Source organism: Pteropus alecto, unplaced genomic scaffold (assembly GCF_000325575.1).
Source record: "Pteropus alecto unplaced genomic scaffold, ASM32557v1 scaffold71, whole genome shotgun sequence".
Taxonomy (NCBI): Eukaryota; Metazoa; Chordata; class Mammalia; order Chiroptera; family Pteropodidae; genus Pteropus; species Pteropus alecto.
This window is the reverse complement of record NW_006433024.1, coordinates 8,101,231-8,126,817: the sequence shown is the minus strand read 5'-3', so window position 1 is coordinate 8,126,817 and position 25,587 is coordinate 8,101,231. Positions and strand designations below refer to the sequence as shown.

Below are 25,587 nucleotides of genomic sequence, written 5' to 3'. Positions count from 1 at the left end.
CTTCATCAGGCAAGAAAACATGAACAAAGGTGCCAGGAAATGGAAAGATGTCTGTTTCTTCCGCTTACTTATACTGTTTTCTTTTTCCTTTGCAGCGAGTTAATATATTCTTCTTGTCAGCTGTGTAACAGCTAGCACTTTTAAAAATGTGCCATTCTATCATAGTGTCCTCCAAAGAAAGATAATTTTAGCGATGCCAAGATCAAACCTGTGAATACTTACCATAGATCTCAGTGCTAGCTAAGTGCTCAGTAAGTGGTTGTCAGGTTGAGCTGAATTGGAAGCCTTTGTTCCAGCTGAATTCCCAGCGGATGAAACAATAGGAGGAGAGAGTAGGAGAGGGAGCTTGCCAGTGTCCTCTAGCATAGCCCATTTTCTGTACACAGTTGGAATTCCCAGGGCCAAGAAGGAACTCGAGACTTTTGACCTTGATTGCAAAACTATTCATTTTGTAGCAACCCAAATTTGGGCTGCATTAACACCTATATGCAACCAGCTTAGTGAAATACTGGGTGATCCATGGAGAAACGAGTGCTCTAGTAGAAAATGGGGTACTCAAGAAGGTACAGATCCCTCTACCATCATTTTAGACTTGCGTCCCTAAGGAAGGGAGAAATTTCTTGATCAAAGGTTATGTTAACCCAAGCAGATATTTGTACATCTGTGCATAGTAGCAAGGAAGGGAGAAATTTCTTGATCAAAGGTTATGTTAACCCAAGCAGATATTTGTACATCTGTGTTCATAGTAGCATTATTCACAATAATCAAAGGGTGGGAGCAACCCAAGTGTCCCCCACTAAGTGAATGGATAAATAAAATGTATATACGCACGATGGAATATTATTCAGCCTTTAAAAGGAAGGAAATTCCGACACATGCTATAACATGGATGAACCTTGAAAACACGCTAAGTGAAAAAAAAACAAACACAAAAGGACAAAGGTTGTATGATTCTATTTATATGAAATACGTAGAGTAGTCAAATTCACAGAGGTGGGAAGTGAAATGGTGGTTGCCAGGGGAAGAGGGAGGAACAGAGTTATTGTTTAATGGGTACAGAGTTTCAGTTGGGGAAGATAAAACGGGGAGATGGAAGGTGGTGATGGTTGCACAACAATGTGAATGTACTTAATGCTGCTGAACTGTACACTTAAAAATGGTTAAAATGGTAAGTTATATGTTATGGATATTTTACCACAGTAAAAAAAATATATATATATTACATTAATTAGTGACAGATTAGATGAGAACTCAGGAATGGCAAGATCTTTGCCTAAGAGTCAGAAAATGTGGAATCTAGGTCTCTGTATGAGTCACAGGTCTTCAGCAAATCAAGTCAGCCTTTTGAGCCCTCGTTTCTATCCCTGGTGGGAGAGGGTCCAACGGTCTTTCCATTATGCCAGCCTTACCCACCCAGAGAGAGCCCTTTCTCATCTTCTGAGTTGTCCCACTGGACACTTTAATGAGGCCAGCCTGGTTTTTGCGTCCTGTATTTTCTCTTTGTCACAGGTCATTTAGGCAATGACTGAACACCTAGAATAGGTGTTGTCAGGGGAAAAGAACGATAGAGAAGATGGAAGCTTTAAAGGGACTGTACATCTTCCCCAAACTTAATTTCACAATTCCCAAAGAGGAAAAAAAAATTAATGGAGTTGCTGTTAAGAAATTGCTGTGTGTCCTGTTCTTTCATCCCAATGTGGATGATCACTGACTCCCAGAAGTCCTGACAAAGTCAGAGGACATCTTCAAAATTTATTTAATTAAGGTAGCACAGGGGCTGGTTCTTTGTCACACAAGATAATGGATATTTAAGAAATTAATGCTGTAGTGAGTGTATCTAAGATTTTTTAAAATGTTTTGGTGCATTACTGAATGATTTAGATATTTTTTGACTGAATAAATTAAACAAGTGGGAAAAAGTCCAACAAACCAGCACAGACCAAAAAGTACAGATATAAAACCAAAAAGAAAAGTGGAATGGAGTAAGATTACGATGACTGTTTTTCTAAGTGAGTTAATTTAATTTTTAAGTCTTAACTTGTAATATTTAGATCACCATAAATGCGTGTTTTATATCTTTTGTCAGCTGTGAGGTGCGTTTATTCCGAATGTTTATTTAAAATAGATTTAGCCATCATAGGGTTAGGTCATCTTGGAAAAGTGTCCCGTCTGGAAGAAAAAAAAAAATGGGTGACGTTTTGTGTGTTTGAGAGTAATTCAGAAATCGCTATTAATTTCCAGTCTTGTTGTAGACTGCTTCTTCAGAAAGGGAAGTGTGTTTGATATGTTTGAAGCACTTTGTGAGACAAGCAAAATAATTTGGAACAATTGAAAGTGACAGCTCTGCTCAGAGCACATGGCTTTATTTTCATTACTTTACAATGCAGGTGGAATGCAAATTATACCTCTGGTCAGTTGCCTCTCTCAAGTTCATATTTTCTACCTTGTGCTTTAAGGGAAAACTCTTCACCTAACATTACCATTCCATCCTGTTTAGTTTCTTTTTGACTTTCCTAGTGAATTTGTTTCTTTACTTATTTTTTAACTCATTACAAAAAGCTTAAATCAGTTTCCTTTCAAAAATAATTGCTTTGCTGTAACTCTCACGAGATGACAAGAACACAAAAAAGATGTGTATTTTGCTTTGAAAATAGTGCTTTTTCCAGAATATCTTGCATCCCTTAGTAATTTGCATTCATCCATATATCAAACGTGGATTGAGAGCAATGCACAGTTCCAAGTACCTGGGTGCTAGGGAGAAGCGTAAGGTGAGCTCATCCCTGCTTAAGACGAGTTCACTAGTATTTACTTAGGCAGTCTTCCTTCTGGTGAGAAATGTCACTGATTCATAGTTTTCAAGTAGACGGAACTCCATCAACCTAGTCATTCTCTCGAGACAGTAGGTGCCGGAGGGGAGGGTCTACTATTTATCATCCCCAGCTGTATGCAAAGCGTTGCCTATTCCCTAAGTTCATTCTGCAGAGACAAGATTTGAACCCAGATTCGTATGGCTGCAAAGTCTCAGTACTTTCCACTTTACTGTGCCAGATTTTGAAAATGGTTAGCCTCTCTCTCACCTGTCTCATTCTGTCTTTTTTCTACCTCTATCCCTTCCTACCTCATGCCTTTCCTTCTTCCCCCCACTCTGTCTCCACTTACAGTGTGAAAGGAGCTTAGTGAGACAGGACAATGACCCGGAAGTCAGGTAGACAGCAGCTTGACTCTCACCTGTTCTGGGTGACCTTGGACAAGTTATTTATTTAACTTTGCTAAGTCTCAGTTGCCTCAGCTTGAACTAGAGATGATACTGATACTTAAAGTCATAAGTTCCAGCATGTAAAACACTCTGCTTGGTGCCTGATACAGGAAACTCTCATTAGTGATAACTGCTATTATTTTTACTATCTTGTCATCATAAATGCTGTTTCTGTTTTATGACTTTTTAAAATATCTCATTTCCTACTAGGTCCCCAGCATAGTGGATGGGGAAGCAGGTGTGGAGGATTGGTTTCAGGAATCTGTGTCTGTGAGCAAAGGGATATATTAATATTGCATCTGAGGAATTTCTTGCGTTATAGATTCAAAACAGGTTAGATTCAAAGCTTAATGGTGATAACCATTTTTTTTTTTAAACAAAAAGAGAGAGTCCCAACGGATAGTCAGCTGAAATGTCACCTTATATGTGATATGCAGGAAGTCTCCCAGGAGGAGGTGGTCACTCCAGCCTCTATACGGAGTGAGTGCTCAGTAACCTTCGTTGTGTGGCTGAATAGATTAAATAATGAATGAATGCCAACGCTTATCACATTGTTTTAAAATGTTTTCATGTTTGGTGCCCTTAACAGACATGAAATTGGTCAGATCTAGAGCGATGTCTCGTCTCTTTCCCCTTCGTCCTGCTTCCCTGACATACTTCTTCACACATAGTAGGCAATCGGCAAAGATTTCTCTGTTGCGTCTGTAAACTTTTTTCCTATCAGTGATGATTCCTCAAAGACTCACAGATTTCATGTGACTAAGTATCTACATCATAGATTATAATTAATTGGGCTCCGTTTATGTTTTCTCTAAAACATCCCCAGTGTGTTTCTGTCTGGAAACTAGTCTTCTATCTTTCCCCGCTTCCGAAATCTCAAGATATTCTTCTTAAACTGCCATGCTTGAGGGGGCTTCTCTCTTCTTCAGATTCTTCCTGCCTTCTTCCATAGCTTTCCAACAATTCTTATATGTCTGCTTAACCCAGGTATCTTGAACATATGTGAAATGTTCTCTCTCAAGGAGCCATCTTTCAGCCTGTTATTTCAGTGAGCCAGAGATCAACAAACAAATATTTCTTTTATGCCTACTAGCACCAGGCGCTGGACTAGGCTGTAAGGATACAGTGGTAAACAAGACTAGCCCCAGGGGACTTACACTTCAGTAAAGGAGCAATTCAAGGGCAGTGAGTGTTTCAGAGTGATAAGTTGGAAATAAGAGGGCAGCCTAACCTAGCCCAAACATGGGGCGCTAGAGACTCTGATGGAACCCCAGCACTTATTGCCATTAGGACTCGGGACTGAGGAAACACGTAACAAAGAAAAGGACCCAAGAAAATACAGATCATGGCACTGGCACAGCATTTGGGGACCAAAACTTTAGAAATGTTTCCCACTTTTATAATTGGGATTGAATTAAAGGACAAAGTGGGAGAAAAATGATAGACTGAACCACAGAATCACAGATCTGTTGCCAGGCTCCTGGGATGAGGGAGCATCTTTTAGAGGCATAATTAAGCTATTACCACAAGATTGTAGTCAATTGTAAGTACTTCATACATTACAGATGTTTCTAAAAGTGATTGGTTCTATAAGAGGGGATTGTGGCAAAATATGAAAATATGATCTCTCACTTGTTCCATTTCTGATTTTCCACATGGAACAGATGATTTTGATTGTTTCATGGTCAACCCAGAATTATGAAAGTCTGGGAAGATTAGAAGGAGTATAAACTAGCTACTTAAATCTTTCCTCAGCGGCATTGGAAAGCATGTGTTTCTAGTAATAACTCTTGGGAACTATTTGGTCAGTAAATGCTTCAGTTGTAATTAAAAGGGCATTTCCTTGGTTTTAATTTCTTTAAATTAATTAAAAAATATGTCATCTGGGTATGGGGAGGTAAAGTCCCTTCCTACAAATGGGGAAATATTATTTCTGAGGCCGAAAAGGGAGTATTCCAAAGCCCACTGGTCCTTGCTGAGTAACTCATGGGATGAGGAGGGAGCGGGGAGACCGATTTGGGAGGTGCTGCTCACTAGTCCTCTTGGAGATTCATATGTGCCAATACACTAAAGGCTCTGAGAAGTCCTGTAGTAAAGAAACCTCTTTAACTCAGCTTTTCACAATTGTGTTTGATTACAGCACCCTGTTTTTAACCCAAGACCTATTATCATTCCACAGAACACACTTTGGAAAATGTGGCTGTAATGGGATTTCTTAGCATCCTTTGGATGCATTCTTGTGGTGGCACCATGCTAACAGGACTTACAAGCAGGCATACCCTGTATAGAAACCAAAGACAAGGCCTCAGCCGCTGATTTTCTGGCATTGCCAACTCAGCCCTGATTGTTTATTAAGTGAAATGAGCATGTCAGTAAAGTGTAGTGGGAAAAAACACTGGGCTCAGAGTCAGGCTTAGTCTCGGTCTGGCACTGACTAGCTTTGCTTTCTTAAGTAAAGAATAGAAACCTATTGAGCTTTTTTTATCTGGAAAATGCCATAAGCGTACTCATTCTTCAGCCACCCTCATAGCCATTATTCACTCAGTGCTCTAGAGTCTAGAGTCTAGAAAAGGGGTAGGGAAACTTTTTGTGTAAACGGCTGCAGATTAAATATCTGAGACTTTGCAGACCATCTCGTCCCTGCTGTGACACCTCAACTCTGCAGCGTGGAAGCAGCCATAGATGATATGCAAAGGAATAGTTGTGACTGCGTCTCAACAAAACTTTTTACAAAAACGGTCACCGGGCCATATTTGGCCTATAAGCCATAGTTTGCTGCCCCCTGATCTAGGGTATGTCGAAGCTTTTCATAATACTTTAATTTATACCCAAGGTAACTGAGGCATAGAAATGTTTAGTAACTTGCTTAAGGCAATACAGTTAATGAGAGGACCAAGAATTGTGCTTTTACCTCCCATATTAAACTCCCTTCCCTTATGACATCACAAAAACAGGTCATAAATTGCAATGGTGTATACAAATAGGATGTAATATTATCTGAGGAAATTCCCATTTACTTATCTATAGGAAGCAGTTCACGAGGAGAAGCATATATTATATATTACATAATAAGCTTGCCATTCCCTCTTATCCTCTCTACTCCCACTTTTATACTGTGTCCCAGGCCCTCACCTTGAGCACAGAGTATTATTCACCTTCTCTTCCTTTGGCAGTGACTAAGATTTCTAGAGCACCACAGTTGAAAGAGATCGCCTTTTTCCGGAAATTACCAAAATTCACCAGCAATCTATTGAACATAATAGTGACACTGCAAATGTACCTGTAACTTCAAATTTTAAGGTGTTGGATGCTATAGACTTGAAGCCTAGAGTGCCAGCAAATTCAGACTGTTTCTTAATAAAAAATAACCCCGTGCACATTCATTTATATTTTTCTTCCTAAGTGGAGTAAAACTAGCCCTAGAGTCAAGTTTGAAATTATTTTCATAATTTTGGGTAATTAAGACACTTCCCAGATCTCATTAGCAAAAGCCCAAAATAGAATAATTGCCATATAATTAGTGATTGGCAGATCTTTAGAGGTTTGGAGTGTTTGTTCTTTTCTGAATCTGGAAGTACAAGGGCCTAACCTGAGTTTATCTGAACACAGGATAATTCAGAACCAGACAACATTCCTTTGCCAATTCATTTTAGTCTCAATTGACTTGTTTTACTAAACTCTGTATCTTCCTCTGAGTTCTCGGACATATTTTGTCATTTTCTACTTAAATCTTTCTCCCTTGTTGGATTCCTGTTCCTGAACAACTGTTCCATGTGTTCTTTTTCTGTGACAAAGTGCTACAAGATTGTAAGGGTGGGGTGGCCGGAAGCTGTTCCTGCCCCCTAGAGGTTGCAGTCTGGGTAAGAAGGTCGGACCGCATGATATGGCTTCAGAAGGATAGAGCGGCAGATCATTCAGTTAAGATTGTTGTCTGCTGAGGTTTAGAGTCGGAGCCTTCTATTTTTCTCTTGCATTCTAAATGTGTTTCAGAGCCACTGTGGTCATCACTGTTGATCTCACAATAACCCTACGAGGCAGTGTGGGTAGGACACAGATTAGTACTATCTTATACTTGAAGAAAGTTGGAGCGCAGGGGAGACTAGTAACTTCTCCGAAGTCATATAGCTATTCATGGGTTAAAAAAAGGAGAAAAGAAAAAAAAACAAAAATACTAGTCCCTCGCCCTTTGTCGCTACCTGTTTCTACTGGGATACATGGCACATAGCCCATGATTTCCTAAGTGTCTCGCCCCTTTATCTTATAAGGAGAAAGCGTGTGAACTTTGAAGTCAGGCATCTCTGTATCCAAGCCCAGCTCAGCCACTTGGCTGTGACTTCTTAGTTCAGTAATTTAAGCATTCTTAGTCTTATTCTTCATAGGTTACTTGAGACTATAATATCTACCTTGAAGGACTCTTACAGGGATTAAATAGAGGACAAATGTGGAAAGCACTTAATAAGTGTTTAATAAATGGAAGCTTTTATGATCATCCTCCAGACAGAGTTCATCACTCCATACGTACTCACACCACTTACTACACAAGTCTGTCTCCTTTACCAGACCATGAGCTCTTTGCGAATGAAAGCCATTCCTTTGTCATCTCTGACACATAGTAGGGCTCAACACATTTTGTTCATTTAACGAACACCTAGCACTTAATGTGTGTCGGGACCATTCTGTTTTACATATTTTAACTAAGCCCCATGATAACCCCTTGAGGTAGAAAACGATTATGATTCCAGTTATACTGATGAGAAAACTGAGGCCCAGGGAGGTTTGCCAGAGTTTGCCCAGCCAGTAAGTGGTGAAACAAGGATTTAAACACAGTTGTGTGGCTCCAGAGTCCACGATCTTACCCAGTACATGATGCCATCAGATAGATGGACTGGGTGTCCAGGCCTGTCACCTCTGTTTCCCACAAGGTTCCCACAAGGCTCCTTGGCCCCAGAGGCTCATTTTATTAATAAGCCAGAGATTCTCTCATGAGGTCAGAGTCCCTCTGCCTTCCTTGCACTGCACTTGATCTCTTGATCTTGATCCCAAAGTGGCAAGTAAAGAGGACCGCCGAACCCTGGGCCTGAATTTCTGTGCAGAATCTAGAGGTGTTTCGAATGAAGTGGGAAGGTTGCTGATAGGCCGGCTGGGTAGAGGAAGGCAGGGGAGTAGACTCAGTCTAGAATTCAAGTAAGTGTTGATGTAGAGGAGCCCAGATCAGGCAGCCATGGCTAGATAACAAGGCAGGTGCTTATTCTCCTGCAAGGAAAGGATTGACTTAGGAACCGAGCAGTCCCTTTCAAACACTCTCGGGTAGGAATGTGATGGAGAAAAGAGAAGCTTTCAGGTCTCACTTAAGAGAAAGTAGCAAAACAAGGAATCAATCTCCCAGTCCCCATTTGAGCTTCTGTCTCAGGTAAGGTGTGCAATCATTTGCAGAGGTGTGCAATCAGTTTAATAGAATCATAGAAAAGCTCGAATGAACAGGGAAAGGAACATATTAAAGCAAACATACGGTAGTAAAAAGAAAATCCATTCTGAGTTGTGGGTGGCTAAATTGGTGTTTAGGCCCTGGTTTTTATTGCATCCCAATGCTGTGAGCAGAGCAACTCTGAGGCAGGCTTGGTGATGACAATATCCATTAAAGTTAATTTCCTGATAGAGGCCACTTAAATCTGATTGTTGTTTTAATTTGTTTCTCTGCTAATTTCCTTCAGCTTAAATAGAGGAAGCTCTCTGTACCTCCCACGGCCAGCCCCGGAGTCTCTCCGAGGGGTGGTATCTATCATGGCTTTGACCATTTAGGGAGGACTGTCATGGCCACACTCCCTAGGCTACGGGTCCCCAATCCCCCGGGCTGTGGACCAGTACCTGTCGCGGCCTGTTAGAAGGTGAGCAGCTGGTGAGCGAGCGAAACTTCATCTGTATTTGCAGCCGCTCCCTAGCACTAGCATCATCACCTCAGCTCCACCTCAGTTTCATCAGGGCAGCCGCTCCCTAGCACTAGCATCATCACCTCAGCAGCACCTCAGTTCATCAGGCATAAGAGCACTGGTCCCTGGTGCCAAAAAGGTTGGAGAATGCTGCTCTAGGCAGGAGGTGACTTCTTTATTTATCACTGGAACCTGGAAGTTTCCTGATTTGGAATATAAAGGCTCTCACTTTAAAAATTTACTGAGTAATTGATTTATCAACTGAGAAATCTTTCTGTTACTCAGCAAAGGCCCAAATCCACAAAGATCTTAATGGGAAAAATGTGAGCCCCAGGAGTGTCGGAGTAACTACTGGGGTGAAGTCCTGAATTTCAAATTATACATACATGTCTTTTGTGGGAAGAACCAGTATAAACACAGGCTAAAACATCAAAGCAGGAAGGAATAATCTCTTAATGATAACAGATACAGTGCCCTGTTGGAAGTGTTTTAACATACAGGAAGTTGGCGAGGTAGGTTTTGTTACCTGCATTTTTACAGATGAGGAAGCTGATGCACAAAGGTAAATCAAGCTCATATCCAGGTTTTGAGCTAAGAAGCTGGCTCTTTACCATGAAGCCAGTGCTTCTCAAACTCTGGTCCCAAGACCCACATCAACATCAGCACCTGGGACCTTGTCATAAAATGCACATTCCAGACCTGTCGAACTTTGTAGTGGGCCTTTCAGGTGATTCTGATGCTCTCTAACGTTTGAGAACCACTGCACTATACCTTGCTCCCTCTCCAGAATTTGGTGTTGCATTCTATAAATATTTATCAAGTATGTAATAAAAGACAGACTCTGTTGGAAATAGAGCAAAGACAAAAATGCCTCCCTTCATGGAGTTTACAGTTTGGAGAATGAGACAGACACTAAAGAAATTAAGGAATTTATATGCCGAGCTCTGCTATCTCAGGTTGGCAGATTATGTTGACAGGGGGGGAAAAAGTACTGAACCTTAGCACTCTACCCACTGATGGGCAGGTGAAGGAACAGCTATATAAAAGAGTTTAGTAACTCGCCTCGGGTGACATGATTGTTTACAATTCAGAGGCAGGTTTAAAACCCAGGCCTCTAGGTTTCTGATCAGAGAGTCTTTCTACTGTACAATGCTGAACGACTTTTCTGTTCTCCTTCACCAGTATCTTGTCAGAGGAAAAAAATAACGAAGTTTATAGACTCTCTGACCTGAAACTAAAACCCCTCTCTGCCACTTAGAGATGGACCCCACATGGATTAACGTGGAAAATTTGACAGTTATCTGTAGAGGCAGAGCTGGAAGTTCAAAGCCACCGGTTACTTCTAGCTCACAAAATTGAGAGAAACTCCAGTCTAGAGAGAGGGAGAGAGATGAATGATGGATGAGTGGTCAGCCTTTGTCAGCCAGTCGAGTGTCACTGCTCATGGATGCACAAAACTTCCTGTTCTTCACCTTTGTGAAGCTTTTGGGAAATAGGTTTTTTTCTCTTTCTCCCTGTGGTATGCTTAGCCAGCATCCTCAGAAGCAGCATGAAGTTTGTGTATATTAGGTATTCTTCCAAATGTAGAGCCACCATGATCGAATATCACTGCCACTACTAGTTCAAAGTTTTCTGTTTGGGGAAGAGCCAGCAGAACTCTGACTCCTACAATTTTGCAATTGTTGAAAAGTTAGACAACTCCACTTTTGATACTGTTCATTAAAAGGCTTTGAGAAGAAGCTATTGAGTAGCTAGAGGCTGTGGCCATTTTATGGAGATCGTGTGTCATCAGACAGTGAAAGTGGGGAAGAGTGAGGGACACAAATTCTAGTTTCCTCACTTTTAAAATACTAGCATCAACAAGGAAGAGAGCAGAAATTTCTCTATAGAGTTAATAACTCAGAAAGCCTACAAACAAGAGCCCCTTAAGAACTCACTCAGAAGCTCTGCTCACTCTGATTTAACTCTTGACTGTGACACGCTCTGCTGGCCCCAGAAGAACCTGAGTAGCAGATCTGAAGGAGAAATGGAAATGCTTTTTTTATTTTATTTATTTATTTATTTTTATAATGCAAAAAACAGATTTATTTGTATGCACAACAATGAGGATTAGGATACTAGATAAGGAAAGCAGGCTTCTGTCAAATGGCTTCTGTCAAGTGGGCTCTCGAGGCAAACTAAGTTTGGATCTCAACTTTGCCAGTCAGATGTATGACCTAATCAAGTGATTTAAACACTGTGGACCTCGGCTTATTTGATTGTCTATAAAACAGAGAAAATAACAGTCATATCTCATAGGGTTGTTGTGAAGTTAAAAGGAGCTAATGTATTGAAAGCACCTGACAGGTGACTATATAATTGTTTTAGTAGTGGAATAACAAAAATCAAATTGAATAGTTAGCACTTATTGAGAGCTTCCTATATGCCAGGCACGGATCTAAGCACCGCATAGGTATTAATTTATTTAAACATCACTATTACCATTGGAAGTGCTTTGTGTTATCCCATATACTTTGCCAACCAGGAAGATTTAAAAAGTGTTGTTTTTAAGCAAATCCAGCAGTATACCTGTACTTGTAATATTATGAAAATAGTTGTTTCACTTTTAAAAATATCAACATCATTAAGGAAAATTATTGCTCCAGATGATAAATCAGGATGATCTATGGATTCAGGTGTTCCCAGCGTAGAGCCAGGCCCCACGAGGATAGACACACACTTGTTTGAGAAGTGTAGTCCTGCCTTCATTTATCATCTCTGCTGTTCAGGGGCCACCATAGCTGAACTGGTGATGGGAAAGGTGGCAGTTGAGGAAGGGAAGAACCCCATATCCTGTGTCTCTTCTCTCCCCTTACAGTGGGAGCTGGGGGCCCCAGAGGAATCTTCATCTCCTCCCTTCCACTCCCTGTCAATTCCAGGTCCTGTTTTTCTCTGCAGCTCAGCATCAGTGCAATGCCAATGTGGTAGGCGGAATAATGGCCCTGCAAAGATGACCACATCATAATCCCCCCAAAGTTCTGAATGACCTTACATAGCAAAACTAATTTTGCAAATATATTAAAGACCTTGAGATGGGGAGATTATCCTGGATTATCTCAGTGGGCCCAATATAATTATAGGGATCCTTATGCAAGAGAGGCAGGAGGGTCAAAATGAGAGAAGATGTGACCACAGAAGCAGAGATCAAAGCGGCATGGCCAGGAGGCAAGAAATGTCGGTGGCATCTAGAAGCTAGAAAAGGTAAAGAACTAGATTCTCTCCTAGAGCTTCCAAAAGGAACCAACCCTGTCAGTACCTTGATTTTAGTGCAATGAGATTCACAGGCGAAGACATGAGACTGAAGGAAAAGAAAGGTGTGATGGGACCATCTGGGGCAGGCCTGGACCTACCTGTTGGATGGTGTTTCCTAAAGCGACTTTCGAGGAGATTGGTTTCCAGGGTTTATTTTGACATGGTGATTCAAAAGGGGTCTATGTGTGACTCTGGAAATCTCTCACCTCTCTTTGCCTCAGTTTCCACATCCATAAATAAGGTTAATCTAACTAAGCCTTTACCTCGAAGGGATGTTATAGGCCTTGAATGAGTTCATGTATGCCAAGTGCTTAGAACCGTACCTGCTGCATCATAAGCTTTTATAAATGTTAGCTCTTGTCAATAGATACAGAAAAAAGCAGGACGGGATTCATAGGGACCTAATATGTCTGGAACATGTTCCAGACATATCACGTTAAACATAGTTCTCTTCCGTAGGGCTTCTCAGAGTCTCGACGTAGTAATGATCACTTTATACCCCCAAAGTGGAGGGAGAAAGCAATAGCGTTTCTCAAACTTGTTTAACCAGATCCCTTTGTGATTCAGAGCGATCTCAGATCAGATCCATTAGACATAATTTGAAATACTGCCCTGCAGAGTTAAACCAGGAAACCTCGGTTCACTTTTGCCCAATTTGTAGCCTCTGCCCCTGGTCCCAGAGCCACCATCAAACTGGAGATTGGGGACCAATCTCACCAGGGCGAGGAGAGACGCGTCCCCGGCACTCAGAGCTGAAAGTCAGCCCTCTTTCCACGTTCACATTCTAGGCAGTGTGCTAGCTCCTAACCATTATTGGTATTGTGTGTTAGTCATCATATGAATTAGCTCGGCTCCTGGGGACTTGCCTAGAACCTGGTATTGTTTCCACAACGTGACATTTAATAAGTTCCAACCATGCAAGCTAGAAACAGTTTGGGACACAGTTCACAACTTGGGGACCACTGGGTTCAGCTTCAATGCTCTGAATTTGTGAGCAGATAATTTAGGACTTATACATCGAGATGGTTATCATACTCCTCAGAGTAAGCAATATTCAAAGAGGAATTGTGTGAGGACTTGATAGGATGGAAGTATAACAGTCAGTAGTATTCATTCTGAGGCATGCATTTAAAAAAAATAAAACACTATGATGTAAAAAAATAAAAACCACTGTGGTGTCATTACTAAGCACACTTTGTATAAACATAGGAAATCTAATTTCTGGGGAATTTCATTTCAAGAAATCAGGGCTGGCTCACATAAAGAAAGATACCTTTCAAAGTAGAAATATAACACATTTAGTTAAGCTCGGGCTTTTTTGTTTTATTTTGAAAGCTGTAAAGAAGTAAACTGTAACCCTCTTTATTTTTAACAGACACCTCTAGAAAACCTTGAACAATGTTCTATTTATAAAACAAAGAGTCTGTTTTCATGCAAACTTGTTTAGTCTCTTATTGGAGAAAGAGCAGGACTATCAGAAAAATGAAATGTTTCTCTTTCAAGATATCTTGAATTCATCTGCATCTCTTTAAGAAACAATAAAACGATTGACCCGGTTTTGTTTTAACTAAGGGGAGATCACCTGGAGATTGATAAATCGTGTTTAATATTCTGAGTAGATTGGGACTGAATGAGTAACATGCTGGTGGGGGGAGGAAGTGAAATTTGAAATGAGAGTACAGTCTGGCTTTTGTAAGAGTCATGCTGCTGAGTGAGAGACGGCAGACCTAAATAATTCTCTGGTTAAATTACTTCACTATCACATTATATAAAACATTTATAATTTCATCATTCTTTAAGGCATTAAAAAAATGAAGAAGAAACTTTGGCTGAATAAATTCAATGGCTATAAATGATTCTAGAAACTACAGATAAGTGACCCAGGACAACTAGAATGTAGTATAAAGAGCAGGCAGTTTCCACCCTTCTACTTTGTCATCCTGATCAATTATATGGTGCTATTCTGCTAATCTTTATAATAATAATAATGATAATAATAAAATCAACATTTATTTAGAGCTTATTATGTGCAAAACACCCTGCTAAGAACTTTACATGGATTATTTTGTTTAACTTTCAACAGTATACAGATGAAGTAGATACTAGAATTGTCTCCATTTTACAGATGGGCAAACTGAGACTCAGAGAGGTGCAGCAGAGGGGGTGTTAGCACCGGTTCAGACACAGGTCTGACTCCAGAGTCTCACTGTTACAAGGGCGACTCAGTTCCTCCTTGAGTCACCAGTGTACAGCTGCTCAGTGCCGGAGGCTCACTGTGGAGTCAGGTGCTGATTACCACTCTGCCTTTTTATGACAAAAATCCAAGAAAGCTTGGTAATCTCAGAAACCACCCCTGACCGAGAGAGTAGCTATCTTGTTTTTCTTCACATTTGTTTCCAGTCATTGCTCATCCCAGGAAAAGTTAGGTGAGACCTCTTTCAGATAGGTTTCTCACCTAGTATATATATATATTGCCATTTGTACACATGATTGTCCGTTTTTTCTGGATGTTTCCACAGCCCCTTTCATTTCTGATCTTCTCTTGATACAGAACCTGGTATGTAGTAGTCATTCAGCAGATATATGATGAGCGAATGAAAGAACATGCCTACATGCAGATTACATGTAGATTCGGACACTGTGGTGTGGGCTTTTTCAAGCAATATTATGTTTTAAGAATTTTCTGTGTTGTTACCTTGTCTTCATAATTAGTGCTTGCTTGCATAATATACTTATCATTGGATATTATAATCATGGTAATTTTTTAACCATTCTTATTTTTATGCAGAGTTTAGGATATATTTGTTTCTAATATTTTGCTCTTATAAATAACACTGTAATGAATAACTTCGTGCATAGCATTTTTTCCTTGCTTTTGGATTATTTTATTAGGATAAAATAATTTAGGATAATCCCTAAACAGGGATTCCTGAATCATAGTACTAATGGTTATGCAGGCTGTGATAGCATTGTCCAGTATAAATATAACATGAACCACATATGTAATTTTAAATTTTCTGGTAGCCTCATGTAAAAAGTGGGGAAGAAAGTAAAATTATTTTAATAATATATTTTATTTAACTCACTATCTCAAAAATATTATCATTTAAACATAGAATAAATGTAAAAATTAAGATATTTTTACATTGTTTCGTATGCAGTATTCACGGTAATGTGTGTGTTTCACATTTACAGTACATCTCAATTCACACTAGCCACATTTTAGAGTGCTCAGTAGCCACATAGTGGCTATTATATTTGGCAGCAAAGGGCTACATTATAATCCAGTATATTTAAATGTTTAAATGTTTTTTGTTGTTTAAAAACCCAAATCTTAATCTTTCTTGCCCCATCCTAATCTCCATTTCCATATATTATCTGGATCACTCCCTTGGACATTTATTGTAAACTCTCTTGCCTTTTTCATTATTATCAATATTTTCTTGACATCTGTTATACATCGGGCACTGTATTAGATCTTGGAGACCCCAATATGAATAGGACAGGGCTCACAATCCATTGGAGGAAGAGAGACATATTCATAACACAACTTTTGCTTAATGCATGTTGGAATGAGGTGAGAAATAAGTTCAAACTCACACATGCACAGAGGCCAATAATAATGCAGAGTATGATAAATTTCACAAATGACGATTAAAGTGCCGAAGGCATCAGGGAAAGCTACTTGGGGAAAATATGAGTTGAGCCTTGAGGGCTCCGTAGAATTTTAATGGGCAGAGAGAGGAGAGAACAGTTTTGCCTGTGACTATCTCGTTATCCCAACCAGATGGCAGGTTGGGATGGTCTCTCATTGTATTTAGATCTCCCTGGAGGCCTTGCCAGAGCCCTGCAGTGGAAGGTGCTCAGTGATGTTTGCTGAGCCCAATTAATAATATATGGTCGGCTGGCACACAGTGAGGGAGACACCAGGGTCTGTCTGCTCGCTTTAACCTCTGAATTGAGGGGCAGCTTAAGCTTTTCACTCATTCCTCTGATGATGTGTACTGCCAGTTTGCAGTCATAATTTTCTCACTTTACTAAATCGGTCTGGACTGAAACTAGTTGTTTAGAGCCAAAATGGTAGATAAATGGGGCCAGCACTTTAACTTACATCTGACCTACTTGTCACGTATGCCAGTTCCTCTGAGCTTTTCAAACAGTACAAACAGGCAACATGGACAGCCAGTGATATGGGAATTAAGAAGATACTTCATCAGAAGGCACTTTCCCCTTAGTTGCAACTCGTTTATACGGGCATTTGTTAGATGACCTTGCAAATTTCACAGGAATTTTTATCCTCATTACACAGTTAAGGAAGCAGGAGATCAGAGAGGTTACTTGCTCAAGGTTATGTACCAAATAAATTGGAAGAGCCAGTACTGGAACCCATGCCATCTAATTCCAAGGTGTGCTGTCCCATTGCCCAAAACTGGTCCACCTGTATCTGAATGTCATCGTTTGTTGCTTTGAGATAGATCCACTAGATTCTTTGGTATCTACATTCTAAATCAGAGAGAAGGTACGCTCTGTGGGGATACAAAGAAGATAAATTAAGAAATAAAACCAAGGGTTGGTGATATTATTTTTATAATTATGTTAACATTCATAAAGATGATCACTATGAGAGCTGACATTGAATTCTTAATACAAGGCAAACACTCTGCTAAATGCATTACATATAGTACCACATTTAATCTTCACAATAAATCTGTGTTGTTGGATTATCTCCATTTTACAGATGGGAAATCCAAGATCAGACAGAAGAACTTGCCCAAGGTCACATTGCTAAGGGAAAAGCAGTCAGAATTCGAACCCAGTCATATCTAATTTTTAACCTTATGTATGTAATCATCAGACTACAAAATATGTTTATGCCACCTCAGCCGTAAGTGACTTTGGACGAGTTATTAAAATTCTGATTTCTGTATACCATTTTCTCTAAAATTAATACCTTGCCCATCGCTCAGGGTTATTGTGAACTAATAAATGTGGGAATGATTTGTAAGAAGTACTATGCAGTTATGTAATGTTAGCTACATTTAAACTAAAATTCCTCAGTAAAACGAAAGATGAACCACCACCAAGAGAGTGGTGCCTGACACACAGCAGGTACTCAGTAAATGTGTATCAAATTACTTGAACGAATACAAGACCTCTGATGCTGAAGATGGACGTTCTGTTCCCACGAATGGCAGTGGGGAGGAGAGAGAAAAAAAGCAAGCCATAAATCATTTACCTGAGCAAACACCCCCCAAATCCACCAGTTTCTTCACTCCCCTGGAGGAAACTGCTTTATAGTCAAAGAGTAGAGTCTAAATAGATAATGAATTCTCTCTCCACACTCGTATTTGGCTGTAGGAAGATTTTTAAACCGAATAGTTTTTTCTTCCTAAATGATATAAAGTCAGTATAGAAAAAATAGAAAATAATAGACAAATAGAAAGAAGGGGGAAAAAAATCACCTTAATCCTCCTCCCACCCTGAGATAACCATTCATTCGGCATATTGGTCTGTTTCTTTTTTCTAAGCATTTTTTACATACTTGAATTCATACTGAAATTCAAGTTAATACTTTGCTTTTCCATTGACCATCAAGGAATAGACATTTTCTCTTGAAGTTACAAACTCTTCATCAACATTCATTCTTAACACAATTTCAGTTGACAGATACTTAAGTGTCTGCTCTGTGCCAGGTGCTAGGGACACAGTGGAGAACCAGACTGAAGTCTTTGAGCTTCCAGTCTTCCTCGTTATATTTAATGAATGGCTGCATGGTATTTTATTGTCCACTTATTGCTTATTCTCTTTGAATCTATTTTTTAGGTGGCAGACTTTCTAACAGCACAATGCTCCCCAGCTATATCTGTCTGCCCAGTACCCTAGAATATGAAATAGTATAAAAAGAAACCAGCATTAGCAATGTAAATGTATGACACACTCACACAGACACATTCTAAACTAAAAATAATAAAATGATATATATTATCTTCCATTTGGGGACAGAGATTTCATCAGTTTATCCCTGTTCGGTAACACCAATTTTTAAGAATTCACTGCGTAACAAGATAAAACCTAGCTAAGCCTGAACCCATCTTTTCTCTTTTTCTTACTCTTTTGAGAAATCTAGCTTAGAAAAACACTCTCTACCTGCTAAGTTTTTGTGACATGTCTGTGGGGTGGGGTAGGAAAAGGAGTGAGGGAGGTTCAGGTGCTCTCTGCCCAGTTGCCCGGGTACTTGGCAGTCCTCTCACCTCCTCCGCTGTCCTGTTTGTCCTGTGCTTTGGAAGCAGCCAGGCATGTGACACGCGCTGCCCTTGCAGGCTCAGTCTCCAGTAGCATATGGATTTGTGTTTTGTGGTCCTGATTTTAACTGAAGAGCCTTATTAAGGTGTGTGCAGGAGAAAATGAGAGACCTCCCCACAAAAGTCCTGCCAAATATGCCATTCATCACCTCCTGGCCTGGGGGGCGATCAATATTTGGAATTGCTGGATTAATTCTCAGATCATTCTGATGTTCCCCAAGTTCCTCTGAAATTGGATTACTTAGAAGGGAAAGCTAGAGTTTAAAGACTTCTGTCCAGAGCAACTCTACCTGTGAAACGGCAAGCTGTGGGTTTATCCTGTGAACTGAGTTCACTTTTGTATTCTCAGCACCTGTCTTACCGGAATCTGGCTCATAACAGGCATCCAGGTTGTCTGTTGAATGAGTAAATGCTCCAGAAGTGCCATACTGAGCTCATCCTCACTGGGCTTTCAACCCAGTAACTAGCACTTCATGAAGAAAAGGATGCAAGTCAACGGCCATGCCACCCTGAACGTGCCTGATCCCGTCTGATTTCGGAAGCTAAGCAGGGTCAGGCCTGGTTAGTACTTGGATGGGAGACCACCTAGGAAGACCAGGTCCTGCAGGCGTAAAAAATAAAAAATAAAAAAATAAGAGATTGTAAGCTGACAAGGTCCTTGCAGTCTGTGAGGTCAACCAAAGGTTACCTCGCCTAAAAAATAGAAATATTAAAAAAAATGAAAAAGAAAAAGAAAGGGACGCAGACTTATCATCCATGTCTCCCTATGGCCAAGCTTAGTACCTGGCATATCCTAGACTTTCAGAAACCTTAGATGAAAAAATGAATGCTGTATACCCATGCAGCAGACTATTTTTCATTCATAAAAAGGAATAAATTTCTGACACCTGCTACAACATGGATGAACTTTGAATGCATTATGCTAAGCAAAATAAGCCAGACAGAAAAGAACAAATATTATGATTCTAGTTATATGAGATAACTAACATAGTCATGTTGATAGAGACAGAAAGTAGAATGGTGGTTTCCAGGGGCTGGGAGGAGAGGGTGATGGGGGGCTATTGTTTAATGGGTACAGAGCTTCTATTGGGGATGGTGAGAAAGTTCTGGAAATGGATAGTGGTGATGGTTGCACAACATTGAATACCACTGAATTATACACTTAAAATGGTTAGAATGTTAAATTTTTATGTTATATGTATTTTCCAGTAATAAAAAACGATTGCCAAAAAATGGGGGGGAAAGGCGAATGCTGCTTTTCTCTTTCTGCTTCTCTCCATCTGTTGAGCCTCTTTTTTTCTGTCAAACCCGGACGATGAGTCCTGCAATGTCCCTCTTTGAGGAATTCTCTCTGCCAGAGATTAGATATCCACGCAGGTCTCATTGGGGGCTGCTCAGCTCAGGGCCCATCCTCGAGTCAGAGCACCCTGGTACTGCTCCTCTGACTTCCTCAGCCCCAAAACAAAAAGCCGCTTCTGGAAGCACCGAGGCATGTCCCTAATCGCTTCACCTGCCCACCCAGACAGACGGCCTGCCATGGTCTTTTCTCTGCCCCGTCAGGCTCTTTGCATGATGGATGGGCATAGCTTCCCTCACATCCCTATGGGAAGGAAATGGATTGAAAATCTTCCTCTTCCTGCTATGAACTTGTTTAGAAGATTAAAAGCAGGTATGCTTGGGAGAGCCTGGTAGACACTGTTATTTTTAATAATTCAGAGCACACCAAGTTCAAAAACAGGTCATAGTGATTTTTTTCCTTGGTTCCTAAAGCAAACTCTGCTTACACCATCTCCTTTCCAGCAGGGGAAAGAAAAATGGATAACAGAGGCTTAATTCTGACACTTGTTCCTTATTGGTTACAAAAAGAGGACTCCATTGGCATGTTTATAAAGACTGTAGCGTGTGCTGCCTTGGTTTACGAAGCCCCTGTTCATAGCTCATGGGCCTCAGGTGACCACCTCAGGTGTGATTTGTTCCTGTCCCATCTATGGCATACAGACCACATTATTCACCCAGGCCTGCCCTTTATCAAAACAGTATCTCTTTTCATCCCAAGGCCCTCGTAAGGAAAGAACAAGTTACAAAGTCATAGTGAGGAGAGGGGACTGGACAGCTGGTACGAGAGAAGCCGGCACTGCCCTTCGGTGGCAGCTGAGCCTCCCGTGGTTTGGGCCAGGCAGGCTTCCCAGGCAGCTGGGGTGTAAATCTTGGCCTGAAGTGAAGTTGTCCCTCCCTCTCCTAGTGGTGTCAGTTGGTTTGTGTGTCTCTTTGCTGCACAAGGTGTGAAGTTCCTCCCTGGGCTAATGCAAGACATCTTTTTAATTGCGTGGAAGAGTACCTTCCAGGCTGCCAAGTGGAGGGACTTGGGAAGAGATGGCTGGCTTCTTAAACAAACTCGAGAGCTAAGAAGAGAAAAGGAGGTAAGGAGAGGAGCAGGGCAGGTGTCTGCCTTTCATCTGGATATTCAGGATGACACATCTGGTGCCAGGGAAACCGCTATTTCTAACTGACGATGGGAAGCTTTGCAGTCAAGGGAGGGCTGAGCTGTCAGGTGAGCTAGAGAGCAAGAATTATCGTGACAGCTTCATGGCATGTGAAAGGCGCTGTGAAGTGCGGTGTGATTTTAACCAGCAGTGGTTAAATTAGCTTCTCTTGGACCTGGTGTGATGTGTAGTCAGAGATGGGCCGATGGCAGCTAGGAGTGCCAGGCCTGGAGAAAGTTGCAATTCTGAAGCGCCACCATTTAGGAAAGACAGTGTATGTGAAAACCGGCTCCCAGATTCTGAGTTCTGCTTAATGGAGGTGCCAGGCAGCAGTGATGTCATTAATAAGTAGCTTGTCAGTTCCTCCAGTGAACCTCTCTGAGCCCCCTATTATAAATATTCCAAGGACCCAAAGTAACCTTTTTTAAACTTCCCCAATTTAAAATCCTGTCAAACTCTAACCACCTGTACTAGCCGGCTAAGCAGCCTTGACTAACTGTTTTGCCCTGTGCTCTCACATTCCACGGGATTGTCTATGCAAGACTGAGTGAGTCAGTGAGCGAGTGAGCCTTTTTGAAAAACTTCCACACAAAAGTGAACTGAGGAAGTGTCTTTTAATAAGTAATCAGCCGGAGGAAATCAAGCTCTATCTAGCCATCTAGTAATGCTTGCCTGTTCATTGGGGACTTTTTTCAAAAGTCTGGAGCTGGAAGGTCTATGATTTGATGAGCTGTAGCTTGGGAAATTCTAGAGAAGAAAAGTAATGTGAGCAACTGTGTGTGTGTATGTGTGTACGTGAATACATACACATGTATTGTTAATATATATCATATATAAATTAAAAGCTGCATGTTAAGGCTTCATGGCAGTACTCTGCCAAAAGTTTTACATAAATTATCTCACTTTGTCCACATAGGCAGATATTCTGTTTCTGTTTGAAAGATGAGAAGACCGAGGCTCAGAGAAGCTAGTAAGTAGTTTCTCTGACTTGAACGTGGGTCTGTTTAATTTCATGATCCATGCTCATACCCACTGCTTGTAAAACAAGAATCTAAAACAAGAATGGCTAACTTTTACAGAAATTCCAGTTTCTCATAGCTCTAAGTGGCATGGCTAACACATCAGCCCCTATGTCTGGGTGTTAGGTGAGCCCTTACATTTTCCCTTTCACAGCTTCCAGGCAGAATTTCAGCCCCCCACCAGGAGCTTCCAAGCCCTACCCTCTGCAGGAGGCACCTAAGAGACTGGATTAGGAGGAATCCCAAGTCTTCTTGATAAAGCCTGCCCAGGACCCATCTGTCCATGAATTTGTTGGCACTGACCAACACTAGAGCTGTGAACCTGAGCAGCCCATCTGAAGTGAACAAGCACCAGCTTCTCATTTCCAAATCATACTTTCCTGGGGCATGCCCATTCCCCGCCTGAAGTTGGTAGGGGAGTAAACAGCCATTCACCTGTCCTAGTCTCAGATTTGTGGTCCGGTAGCTCCCTTCTGCCCATCCCGCAGCACTGTGTACTGCAAACACAGATGACCTTTGCTGTGATTTCATCTCAACCTGTTTCCATATAGCAAACCTGTTTTGTATTGACATTGTTTGAAACAAGTTCTGCCTCTGTTAACTCCCTTAGCGCCTGCTCCTGGACTTGTAGCCCGGAGAGGCCAAGTGCCTCTAATTCTGAGAGCAAGGGGAAGGGCACCTTGAAAGCACCTCGAGCTTCCATCTATCTGAGTCTTCTGTCCAGTGGCTTCAGGCAGCTGAAATGCTCCCCTTCCTCTCAGGGTTTTTTAATCCCTCTCTATGAGGGGACGGGTTATGGGCTCCAATTGGCCCACAGGCAATAGGGTGCGTTGTGGGACATTTTCTTACAAGTTAGTTCCCATGTGGTATTTGTTAGTCACAGCTAATTATGAAGTCCTTGGCTGAGGCAACAGACATTGTTCCCTTGGATTCCTCTCTCCTCCTTTTCCCCTTGGCTCCCCATTGCTACAGAACAAAACCGATTGTGGGGCTCTGGAGGTTGACTGTGCACATATTTTTCAGGGAACCCCTGATGGGCTCGCTGCTGGAGTTTCAAGTTTCAGGTTGAAACTCAACTAGGTAAAGCATTTTTCATTGATGCCGACACATGCTGTCTCTGCTCCATGCAGTTTTTCCTCCGTCCCTCACAGGCAGTTTTGATAATTCATTAAAAGCGATTTGCAGCATTTATTCAGAACAGTGATAGTCTGCACGAAATTCTAGAATGTTAGGATTTCTACGTCATAGTAAGATCAAGTGCCAGGTTTTGCCAGCTGTGCTCAGAGGTGTAGGTCAGAAAGGAAAAGGGGGCTGAGTGAGCAAGTAGGTCCAGAGCCCCTTCTTCCTAGTCCCCTGGCAAGAGCACCCCTGCATGCACCTACTTTGGGTATGGGGCTTCTGCAACCTAAAGAACGATTCTGAAATCCAGTAATCAAATCCACCCACTCATTCATTTCTCAGATGAGGAAACTGGCCCACTGAAGGTTTTTCTTTTATTTAAGGTCCATGTGAGTTAGTGAATTGATGCCAGAATGAGAATTAGCACATGGGTCTCCCAACTTCTGTATACCTCATTTGTTATGTCAGGCTGGGATAATTCTGGAACCCATCACTGGGCTGTTTTTCCCATTGCCTAGTCACTGTCTGATGGGAAAGGCCTTATTCAGAGGATGTAGAGGCACAAAAAACATCCCAGAAAATCCATAACAATATTGTCAAGTCCATTTTTACTAAGGGCCACTTCAATCACACAGTGCCACGGAACCCTCCGGAGCTGTGCAGTGCACAGCCCAGGAGACTGAACGGAGCAGCCCTGTTTTGACCTTATATATGTGAAAGCCAAAACTGAAATTGAGCTAGAAGGGTTTAGTTCAGCATCAAGCAAGGAAAAGACATAAGCTTTGGAGCAAGCAGACCTGGGTTCAGATCCAGGCTTACCAGTCCTGGGGACATTAACAAGTTACTGATATCACTGATCTTCAGCTTTTTAAAAATCTAAACATAGAGCTGCTAATACCTAGCTCAAGAATTGCTGTGAGAAATTAAATTGAATAGCAAAACCCCTATGTAAAGCATATCAAGGGCTTGATAAATGTTCCTTTCCCTATAACTTAACCTCTCTGTCTCCCTCAGACACATGCAGGCTTGAGCCAAAATAAAAGCCAGGCATTTTTAAAGTTTACCCTTAATTTGGAAACTTCTGGATTTTGTCACAAGCTTAACATTAACCAAATGAAATTCGGAGTATCTATAGAACATGAGCTTGTCTTAATCTTTCATAGAGCACGTATAAAACTGAGCATTTCCCGGGGGAATAGGGCTGTGGATTTCTAAGAGAAAATTCTTCAAGGGAAAACTGGAAAGCCTGAAAAACATAAGTCCTGTTTCATTGACTCTGGAAGTCCCTGGGGTGTCCTTGGGGTTCAGAGGCTGACTACACGCAGACAGACCCTGGCAGCAAAATGAGAGCCCCTCATTGTGCCTACTACTTGGGTGTGCTTGGGACTCTTTCCAACCCTTCTTTATTTGCCATTCGGTCAGGAACCATAGGCCCAGAAGCTTGTTTTCAAAATCTAGGAAAACAGATGTTTTTGCTTATTTTTCTCTCTCTCATGCCAAAATGCTCACTGAGTTTTCATTGGGCTATGAACTTGCTTTTTTTTTTAAGACAAATCTTAGAAAAGGGTCATTGTAAACCGAAGGGGGAGGGTGGGCATCTCAAACTGGAAAAGGTCTATTTTAGACTCTAATGAAAATGTTTGACAGTCTGAAGGCAGGGAGGCCTAGAAGACAAGAGTGAGTGAGACTGACTAGATAGAGCTCAGAAAGGGTCTACCTGGCATTATCCTCATGCCTGTCATGCCTGGTACCTCCCTGGCAGACTGGGATAAGAAAACCAAAAGCATTACATCTAGCTGATGTAAGACAGTATGGCTGTGGAAAGGCTGTGTTGTATCTCGAGTGAGGCCAGTGCCACTCACGGTCCCTGCATTTTATAGCCAGATCCAGCAGTTTGGGTACAGTATTAGTTATCTATTGCCGTTGTAACAAATCACCACAAACTCAATGTCTTAAAACAACACATATTTATTACCTTATTGTCTGACATGGGTCTCACTAGGCTAAAGTCCAGCAGGGCAGCATTCCTTTCTGGTGGCTCTGTGGGAGAATTCCTTTTCCTTTCTTATCTTTTACAGCTTCGGAGGCTACCCACATTCTTTGGCTTGTCTTCTTCCTTCACCTTCAAAGCCAGCAATAGGAGGTTGAGTCCTTCTTATGCTGCGTTACTCCAATCTCCTCTTCTCTTTC

At 41.3% G+C, this 25,587-nt stretch overlaps 1 protein-coding gene and 1 pseudogene across 4 annotated transcripts in view; both read left to right on the top strand.

The window, feature by feature from the left end:
* The window catches only part of MPPED2 (metallophosphoesterase domain containing 2), a 164,860-nt gene that overhangs the window by 129,389 nt on the left and 9,884 nt on the right, over window positions 1-25,587 (top strand). The gene's annotated exons all lie outside the window — the stretch shown is intronic.
* LOC112476622 lies at window positions 19,268-19,386 on the top strand (annotated as a pseudogene).